An 11,203-nucleotide genomic window follows, 5' to 3' on the forward strand; every position below is an offset into this window, starting at 1 on the left:
GAGTAGATTCAGCGTCACTGCTTTCCTCTTTAAGCAAATCCAATTAGTCATGATAAGTTTATAATCAGTAATGTCTCTGTTAAAAATGAAACGCCATCTCCCTTTGCAGTTTTGACCTATAGGTTATAGTGAATTTGAACTTAAAATGAAACTTCTGTAATCATTTACTCATCCTTTACTTGATTCTTTCTTCTGTTCCAACACAAAATAGGATATTTTAAAAAATGAAAAACAACCATTGACTTTCATAGTATTTTTTTTTTTGTTTCTATTAATGGCTGCTTTTATAGAATATCCTATTTTGTGTTCAGCAGAAGAAAGAAATTCTTAAAAGTTTAGGACCACTCAAGTGTAAGTTAAATTAAGTAATATTAAATTGTATCTTAATAATTTATATTAAATTAGTTATTTTTCAAATTTTTGTTTAATAAAATTTAGAGGTCTTGTTGGGAAATAATATGTTTTTATATACAAGTGCAATCATGAGGAATAAATGACCAAAATTGATCAATGAAATAAAAGACTTAAGGAGGTTTAAAAATAGCGATCAAAAGATGGTTGTTGGATTAGAATTATCAGTTTGCTTGGTGGATGAGGATGTTTTATTTTTTTTATATGTTATTGTATTGTGAATAGGGTTACAGCTGGAAGGGCATCGGCTGCGTAAAACATATGCTAGATAAGTTGGTGGTTCGTTCTTCTGTGGCGACACCTGATTAATTGAGGGACTAAGCCGAAAATAAAGTAAATGAATGAAGGAATGTTTTAAAATGTGAAGGTGCTCTTTATTTTATGCATCAACTGTTTTTGAAGCGATACTTTCTTTTATTTCAAGAGTTCACACTTAGCTGATGATTAATTATAAAGCTTGTTTGGCATGCTGTCCCGGGAGAGAGCCCTGAGCTCATGAGATCCTCGAGCCCAGGGCTCCCTCCCATTGCAAAGCGGGAGGGGAGTTTGAGCTCAGGTAGATCTCGAGAACTCCCCTGCTGTAGCAAGTTAATGCTCTTGAAATTAATTACTAACTAGAAGCGTGTCTATGTTGACAATTTGGATTGTTCAATTGACTTAATTGCATGTTTTTAGGCGGTGGGAGGAAACCGGGGAACCCGGGGGAAACCCACGTGAGCACGGGGAGAAGTGCAAAACTCCACACAGAAATGTCTGCTAGTTTTGGTAAAGCCAGGAACCGGAGACATTCTTGCTGTGAGGCGACAGTGCTAGGCACTGGGCCACCGTGTCACCCGTCTAAGAAGGAGGAGTAGGGGAGGAAGGGGGGACTCTTCAAAACGAAGATAACAATGGAATAAACCCCAGGGTATTTATAGTAGTTTAGGAGTCATCTGATTGGATCGTAGTGAATTAGATAATGCGGGTCAGCTGCTAGCAATCATAAGCACGTGATCCTCTCGAAATTTGTTTATACATAAACTTCACTTAACAGCGAGGGCCACAATGGAAACAAGCCCAGGGCTTTGTGTTTTATGCTTTAACAGTTTTTTAAAATGTAGGGGATACCTAGATTTTAGACAAGCTGTACAAAAATACGTCAAATAAAAATTCAATTCAGATGTCCTAAAAAATATGAAACAATATTGGCAAAGAGTATTATTTGTTGCGCTGAAAACGAACCAGGTTATTAATACAAACATGCTGATATTTTAACGGCGTTATTTGCTCAGCCTTATTCCAAACAAACCAAATGGTGTTCTGTTGAACACACACACATGATATTTTGAAGAATAATTGAAACCTGTAACCATTGGCATCCATAGTTGGAAAAACAAATACCACAGAAGTCAATGGTTACATGTTTCCGTTATTCTTTAAAACATCTTCTTTAAGTTCAACAGATCAACAACATAAATCAAACTAAATTGGAAGTCAAGGATAAATAAATGATGACAGAATTGTCATTTAAGAGAACAACACCCAAAAACATCATGGAAAAAAGAAACAAGACCAAAGTATTCTCTAATGCGTGTTGGCTTATACGAGCACAAATCCTTTCATAATGTATTCCATTTGATAGTGCTTTTGAAGACTGTTCATCATATAAAGAGATCTTATCAGAAGACTTGAATGCACTTGACTCATATGGATTTGTTACAACGTTCTGAAGTTTTGTTTTGAACTGCATAACAGTTCATCTCCTCTGAAGGGATTACCACTTACTGTAGTCTCATTGTATTTTTTAGATGTGTTGATAAATGTAAAAATACTGTAGTATTGTGTGTGAAATGTGAAATACATCTTGCTTGCGCAGTCTGTTGCAGGTTTAAAAGTTCAAAATGTGCTGAACATGACCAAGTTATTATTACAAACAACCCACTATTTTAAGACCTCCTAAAATATATTTGGAGCCATTAGCATGGGAGGAAAAAGGGAAGTGGACGCTCAGTGGGCTGCCAAAGTGGGCTAGCACATTTTTCACTAAAAGGAACACCTGGCAGGAAGCCGTTGATGGACTCTGGGCCAAACTTGGAAAATGAATGGCTGCGCAGATATTACTGGTCGGCGGTCTATAGTTATCAACACACTGCCAATTATGTGCCTTTCGTTTCCTTGTTAAGTGGGTATATGGGTGCTGCTTAGCTCGCTTCTTAATATTCATGTAATACTTCAGAACCGCTGAAGCATATCTCAGCAATAATGAAAAATGAACACGCCGAGCTTTATTATTTTTTTTTAAATATATACAAAACGCCAGCAATATTTGAGTGCCGGTGTGTCTTTATTAAACTAGTGCTGTTGATAGAAAGTTCAATCAGACGCATTGAAAGGCATATAAACAGCACGACGTGGTGCATTTCTCTTTATTCCACTCATTTGTGCCTTCTTTTTTGTACACAGAGGCATGATGGGAAGGAAAGCAAAACACTGCCATGTTCAGAACCCAAGAGACCGACAGACTCTTCAATCAGAGCGACAGCATCCGGGCGGCACTCAGACTCCCTCACATCATTTTTCCTTCTGCAAATCCTCTCTGGAGTCTAATTACTTTTATGTACACGGAAGCTCCCAAATCTGAAGACTCTTTTGTTGAGTCCGAGAGCATATCCCGACGCACCTGTTGTTTGATGGTTTTCTCGCAGAGCTGCTTATCCCGGTGTTCTCGATACCACTAATGTAAATGACAAGCGGCGACACCTCCCAAGGAAAGTCGCTGGAGATTTTCCACCGCGAGGATCAGAACAAACAAGCACTTATAGACTGTGACAGACTATCACAGATGGTGTTTGTCTGGATTTCACAATAGCAGAGATGAAGGCGCACGCAGACAGACAAGAGAGATGCTGCTGGAAGAGTGGCGTGAGTTTATATACTTTAAAGTGTTGGATTTTGATGGATCTCTCTTAGAGTCTCCAGTAGGGGGTGTTAACTTTACAATGGCCATTGACAACTCTTGTGGCACTCTAAGCAAAGAAGAATCATAACCGACTGATCTTGGTTATGATGAAACATAACTATTTTACTATTAAATGAGATCATACAAATTTTTTATACTGAGTTTAAGGGTGTTTTCACACCTGCCTTATTTAGTTCGGTTGAATCACACTAAAGTTCATTTTCCATCTTTGTGCGGATCGTTTGGGCAGGTGTGAATGTAACAATCGCACTCAAGTGTGCACCAAAAGCGGACCAAAAACAGACCAAAAAAGCATACTGAGACCTCCTTGAAGTGGTGGTCTTGGTACGCTTTCAAGCAAACACTGGAATGGTTTGTTTGTGGTGAGAACATGATCCAAACTAGAACAGACCTGGCCGCAAAAAGTACAGTGCCTTTTTGGACTAATCCAGCTGCCATAGTCCGATGCGCTGTGCCTCACTTTTGCTAACTATTTTTAATAAAAAGGCGTTAAGCTCTGCCCGAAAAGTCGCTAGATTACATCACGTATCAACTAGCATATTACTGACGTCATCACGTTTTACCGAATCTGTTTGTTTAACTGTCTATGGTTATTCATTCATTTTCTTTTCGACTTAGTCCCTTTATCAATCAGGAGTAACCTCGGCGGAATGAACCGCCGTAATTAACTGTTTGGGAAATTAAAGTAAAAAGTAGTGTACTTAAAAGTGTCACTTCATACTGGATACGAGACATATTACAGGTTATTCTTGTTTATTGTTGATGAAGAATTATCATACAAAAAAAGAGCCAACTTACATATTTATTGACAGCATCTGAGCATGTATATCTTAAAATGCCTGCCTGAACATCTTGACATAAAACAATAAACCTTTTGATTTAGTGACATGTTAATAAAGTTCCCTTAAATACTTTTAACCTTTTTCCGTTGATTTATCATAGTCACAAAAACCCAAGCCCCCAAAATACAGCCACATCGCCACCTTTTCTCCCTCTGTTCTTGGATAGTGCCTGCCTGCTGCACCTAAGGACTCTGAAAGCGATGTCTGTCTTGCCCTAGCTGCACCTGTGCCTCTCCTTTCCTTCTCTTCTGACCACCTAGTCATGACATTGTCACATTCTGTCTTGTGATTTATATGTAGGTGTTTGATTAGGTTTGTGGTATTAGGTTAAGTTATTTTTTTTATCTTGAATGATTTGTTGCAATCTCAAATGGTTTGAGTTACCTTGACTGATTGGGTTTTACAGTGTACCTTTACTATGTGCATACTTCTAAAAATTAAGTCAACTTAACAGTTCCAAGTTACTCAAGTCAAATCAACTCACCACATTTAAAGCAATGGGTTTGCTAACTTTTGTTAAGTAAAGCAACTAATTAAACTAGTTTAATAGTTAAAAGGAAAGGGATGGTTCACCCAAAAAGGAAAACTTCCTCACCATTTACTCACACTTAAAGGTGCAGTATGTAAGTTTGACACCCTGTGGTTGAACTAGGTATTGCATTCCTGAATCAAAACACAAGCAAGCTAGTGCAGGTTGCCAAATTGAGGACCAACAGGAGTGTGCCTGATTAACAAGCCTAAAGGCTGATTTATATTGTTTTCTACATAAAACCAACGTCTCGCAATAGAAGGAAAATTTTCCATATTAAAAGGAGTTTTTGTCCTAACCAACACCTGAAATGTATATTTTAGAGACGGCTTCTAGCAGCTGACCAACAGAAAACTTCGACAATGTCAGGTACACCTCATGTACACCTCTTAATTTAATAATGTTAAAGAGGTTTAAATGTATAAATTACATCCTAAACTTTAACATTTCGTGAGTGAGTGCAAAGACTGTGCTTCTGAATAGCTGTATTTAAATTTCTGTCATGTTTCGTCCTGTGCAAACAGCAAAATTGCTTATCACTGCAAATCTCGTGATGTAGTGTGTTGTTAGGACACGGGGTTACAATGTAACCTGCTCGCCTAATGTTTACGTTAATAATATTTCAATTTGCTACTTAATAACGACCTCATGTAGAACTCCGAATCTGTTTCTCTTTTCGGAGTCTGTTACTGTCCACCGGAGGTTGCATTTCAGTCAAGGGTGCATGCTTTAAAAGACTTTCTGACTGACTGAATGAATTGAATACCAGATTCTTCTAAATACAGCCACCTTGTTTATTGGCTAAAGTGGCATTGGGCGGGTTAAAAAGACCAAAACAAAGACATTTTCAAAGCAGAATAACTGACTTCAGCATTGTTTTTCAGATTAACAAAAATGTTTACATAGCATTTCTTAAATATCTACAAACATATAAAGGTATTTTATGCTTTAGAAAGTCAAAAACGTACATACCAGCACCTTTAAGCAGTTTTACATTTTTATACATTTCGTTCTTCTGTTAAACACAATTAAAGATATATTGAAGAATGTTGGAATCCAGCAGCCATTGACTTTCATTGTAGTACCAAAAAATACTATGGAGGTCAATGATTTCTGCTATCCATTGTTCTTCAGTATAGCTGCCTTTGTTTTTAACAGAAGAAACTGATTTGAAACAAGTGGAGGATGAGTTATTAATTATCATGAGTTTGCTTCCAGAAAAATTGCCTTGAACTGTTTGAATGGATAACATTTACACCTTCAACACAATCTACACATTATTTCAGATGAAATTATCTGCCAGATGTATAAATGTAAATACCTTCAGAGTGCTGTTATAAACAAATATGTGTCATTCTGCCAGGCATAATTATACATATTTAAAAAATACAGTCAACCAGTAATTCTGAAAACTCATTTGTGTCATGGTCAAACTGACCTCAGTCATCCTTTTCTCATGTGCATATCATTCTAAACACGTACAACTAACTTTCTTCTGTAGAAAATCGAAAAAAATAAGTATTTACAGAACAACACTGAATCCCATTGACTTTCACTGTATGGACACAACAAAAACACTGACAGTTTTCAAAGGAGTGTTTCTTCTTAATGTTAAAACCCACTAGCCATCTCTGGTCTTTTCATCCCTATTTTGATGTATATCCAAGTGAAAACTCTTTTACCTGCACGTAAAAAAAATATAGGATGAGACTATATTTTGAATATTGGAAACTCATTGGATCATTGTTGTTTGGTATTCCTGTGATCCAGAGGCAGTTCTAGGCAACTTAAGGTGGGCAATAGCACCTTTGTCTGACATTTCAGCTAAAACCTAAAACATTTAATGGACCCAAAATGATTTAAAATGTTATAAATTGACACAAATTTAAATATGCTAATTTATTCATCCTTCAGCGGTGCATTCAAATCTGTTTAACCCAGAGAGAGCTTCTGTCTTTAGTCTTTTCAACCAGTATGATCATTTCACAGTTGCAGTTAATTAGATTGTCACAGAAGTACTAGGATAACAGTTTATAGATATAAACACTGATGTTTTACGCTAAAGATAAAAATAACTTTTTAATGCTGTGCTCACAAGAGACGCAGCATGCGCGAATAATTCATTCACTTGAACATTTTGAGTTTACTCACTTCATTCGCACATCAAATTCACTTATGGCCTGTTTCCACTAAGTGGTACGGTACAGTTCGGTTTGGTACGCTTTTATGGCCGTTTTCCACTGTCAAAAGGTGTATCGAACCGTACTGTACCGTATCATACCACTTTTTCTGCACCCTTTCGAAAGGGTACCAAACACGAGAAAGTGTATCAAAAGGCGAAGCTAGACGCGCAGCTGAACGCTATTGGTTTACAGAGATACGTCATCCGCTTATGCAACAAGCCAGAATGAAAACAAAAACCTGCCATGTTTAAAATGAACACACACAGCCAAGAGATTATAGCGAAATTATATATACATATAATAACAAGCCATGGTCGATCCAGGCTCAAACAAACCTTGTCGTCGTGTTGATGAACAGCCAGAAAGCCATAGAGCAGAATCTATCCTGTGCCTCGTAGTTTTTTACGAGCCATTCAGAAAGTGTGAGCTGTTTCGCTTTCTTGCTTGCGCTCGCCACGTGTCTATATCTGAAATAACAAACCTCTTGAGCTAATGATAATAACGTGCGCTTGATTATTGACGTGCTTTTGAAACCCCATCCTGACAGACATTGACAGAGTGAAGCGTGAAAAAAAGAAGCCGAGAAAAAAGGAGCACAAAATTTCTTCAGCAAACGTGAAAAAACTGCCTTGTTTTCATTTTTGACTTCACCTTTTGGACTAATATGAACTGGAAATGATGAAATTACTCTCTAACAGAGGCTGCATGTGCTGCTGAAGATTACAGACACAGATAAGAGGTTTTCACTGACTGTAGGCTATATTTTGTGTTGTTCTCAACCTAATTAAGGCTGAAATGTATGCTGTGTGTAGTTCTTTTGTAACTGGTAACATATCGGAGACTGTAAGGGTCTGTATGTGTTTATATATTTTGCATTTATTTATTTAATATAATTGCAGATGTTACAGTAGGCTATTTCGCACTGTCATTGATCTGCAGTTATAATCAAATCTTGTTTATAAAAAAGTTAGTAATAAAGATTTATACACAAGTATTTATATGTAAGTGCTTCTCATATGATATGTGAGCGACCCATACAGCTTTATTGTAGACATTTCCCAAAGCGAGAATAATGCGACTGAAACTTTGTCATACACCACGCCCACCAAAAGGGTACCCTTGGTAATGGGAACGCAAGCCCGATAAAGGTGACCCGTACCGACCCAAACCGTACTGTACTGTACCAGTCAGTGGAAATGAGCTATTGACAATAGACGTGGATTTGTATCATGGACAGATGCTTATCGCACTGAAGGATGTCAGGATTGCATTGACTTAACATGTAAATCCCTTGCGATTGATGCTTCATCCACGTCTGGTGTGAATGCAACATAAGAGTAACTCAACAATTCAACTGAAAGTTGTAGCAATTACACTGTTAGGCCAATAGGTAGCGACAAATAACATCAAAATGTGTGTCACTGAATAATTCTTCAAAAAATCGTTCATATAGTAATGAAACTTTAAAATTTTAAAAGTGAGTTTTGTATCATTAATTGAAAATAAGTTTAAAAAATAAATAAGATTTGCTAATATTATTTTTGTTAACAAAATTCATTCATTCATTTTCCTTTAGCCCTTAACCACCAACTAGTCCAGCATATGTATTGCGCAGCAGATGCCCTTCCAGCTGCAACCAAGTACTGGGAAATACCCATAAACTCTCACATTCACACACACATTCATATACTGTAGTAAATTTAGTTAATCCATGTAACATATACCATGGACTGTGGGGGAAACCAGAGCACCCGGAGGAATCCCACGCGAACACTGGGAAAACATGCAAACTTCACACAGAAATGCCAACTGGCCTAGCCAAGACTCGAACCAGCCGACCTTCTTGCTGTGAGGTGACAGTGCTAACCACAGAGCCACCATGCCGCCCTTGTTTACAAGATCACAATGTTAATTTTATACATTTAGTATAATCAGAAATTAATTATAGGTTATGAAGCACCCCCAACCCTGTACATGTATGTCAGTTAATACATCATTAATGAAGAGATGTTGCAAGAAGGAGGGGATGTTGTTTTAAAGATTATGAAAGCACATGAATTTAAAAACAGTTTAGAATGGTCCACTTTGAGTTCATAATAATTAACATGGCACATATTCACTAAAACTACTCTATTTGAACAAGCTGAAGCCTATTTCTGAGATCCAGGAGGCTAAAACCAGCCAGGACAACAGAAACACAATGAGTTTCTAATAAACAAAATCTGGTCTTGTCCTATGTTTTCTCATGTTAAAAGAGTTTTCACATAGACATGCATCAAAATAGGGATGAAAAGAACAAAGGTGACTGGTGGGATTTAACAAAGTAGGCACACTCCTTTGAAAACTGTCAGTGTTTTTGTTTCGTCCATATAGTGAAAGTCAATAGGATTCAGTGTTGTTCTGTAAAGAAATTTCAACCCAGCTCCACTATATATAGTGTTCAACCAGCTGGTGTCAGCAATGTCCAGTTCTTCTGGTAATGCTACATACATCAGCACAGTCTGGTATATTACGCATGATCAAACACACAACTGAAAGCAAACATCTGCTGTTATTATTACCTCCACCCATTACATCTCAGTCGACTTCATTTAAAAATCCTCTTAAATCATAACGGATGCCCATTCGAATGACTTAAACCAGGTTCAAATGTATTAAAATCCTCAGTCTGTCTGTGTCTTAGTTTTTTCAGGCGCATCATCACAAGGGCTGAAAGTTTCGGAGACTTGAGAAAAGCTCTTCCCCTGCCATCTGCCACGTTCCTCCAAGCCCAATCAATTTTTGAGATGCTGTGCTGCATTCGCTTCAGGCTATTTCCAATATACAGCTATATGCGAAACAATCACAGGTAGGGAATGTCATCAAGGGCATTAGAAATGAACAGCATGTGAACCGGCCTACCAGGTGAAGTTTGTTTCCTTCTATCCAGTGGGTCCTGCCTTTTCCCCCGATCTCTTCTTTCTGCACACACATCAGTTTATCTCCATCCCGGGTGATTATGGTCTGTAACGCAACACAGAGAAGGTGATTTATTTTTATCCTACACTGTATACAGCAAAAATACCAAGTTGCATTTAGACTGCAGAAAACACAGGAAAGTAGAACAGGATTTTGTAAGAGTTGGAGGAGAAGAGCACACCTGTACTTTATGGATACTAAGATTAAATTAAATGTGACCTGCAATAAATATGTTTGCGCTGCAATTACATGGCGTACAAAGAGAAGCATGTTGAAAATGCCCCTTCCTCTGCTTTCTTTCAGTGAGAGGGATGAAGAAACATAATGCTGGGCAGTGTTAGGGCTGAATGGGGCAAGTGATTTATTATTGTTATTTTTATTTTTTGTTCAGGGCAAACAGGGTCACAACATCTTCACAATTTCAAGATTTTTTTTTCAACTCAAAATCTTTAGAGGCCTTTTTAGAGAAAAGTAAAAAATGACCAGTTTTGAAAGAGAAGTTGTGGCACAGTCCAACTAATTATATATTATATTTACCAATTATATTTTCTAGGACAGTAATTATAAATGACAATAACCATGAATGAACAAACTCTATTTATACCTGACAAAAGGGACTGACAGATATGCATTTATGTGGGTTTAACTTATATGAAAATACATTAATTATTACCAACCTCTGCATAAACAGATGAGCTTTATATTTTTATATTATTTACTCCAGAAAAATCCTAGTAAGCACTGAGTGATTTGACATTGTATAAACATGCACTAAACACATATATTCTGCAGTTTACATGTGTTTGTTGCCTCATTACTAGGGCCAGACAAAATCTGCTATTTTTTTCTGCAGAGAATTTGGTAAAAAAAAATCTGGATTTATGCAAAATGATTTCAGGGGCATCATAGCTAAAAACCTAATATATGAAATCAAATAAAAATAAAAAACGTTTATTTATTGTTTACTGTAAATTGTATTGTGTACTGTATTGTTTAATGTAAATCCAACGCAAGTCTCTTATATAATATATCTACTACAAGACAGAAAATACTACTTAACAAACTGTCTTCTGAATAAATCATATGAGCATTTTCATATTAGTCAATATTACTGAAATTAATGTAAAAACTGAATTAATATAAATTTACACACATTTACACAAGTAAATAAATAGACTCAATGATGGCCTAAAAATCAGTGGAAACCCCTTGGCGTTCTGCCTGAATTTTGCCAACCCAAATTCAAAAGCTTCCCAAATTCACATGCAGAGGTTTAAATGCAAAAATTTGGTATCATTTCAAAGAAAACCTTTTTAATTTT

At 36.8% G+C, this 11,203-nt stretch overlaps 1 long non-coding RNA gene across 2 annotated transcripts in view; it reads left to right on the forward strand.

Annotated features, from left to right (window-relative positions):
* The window catches only part of LOC141378647 (uncharacterized), a 16,479-nt gene extending 5,761 nt beyond the window's left edge, over positions 1-10,718 (forward strand). The window contains exons 2-3 of one of the 2 annotated variants that reach the window (XR_015478818.1): positions 2,854-3,312; positions 9,617-10,718. This is a non-coding gene — a long non-coding RNA (uncharacterized LOC141378647). Of the gene's footprint in view, positions 1-2,853; positions 4,089-9,616 lie in introns of those variants that run through there. The other variant, XR_015478817.1, reaches the window with a different exon arrangement.
* Positions 10,719-11,203: the final 485 nt, after the last annotated feature.

The sequence above is a fragment of the Danio rerio genome, chromosome 2 (genome assembly GCF_052040795.2).
Source record: "Danio rerio strain M-AB ecotype USA chromosome 2, GRCz13ab, whole genome shotgun sequence".
In the NCBI taxonomy this organism is placed as follows: Eukaryota; Metazoa; Chordata; class Actinopteri; order Cypriniformes; family Danionidae; genus Danio; species Danio rerio.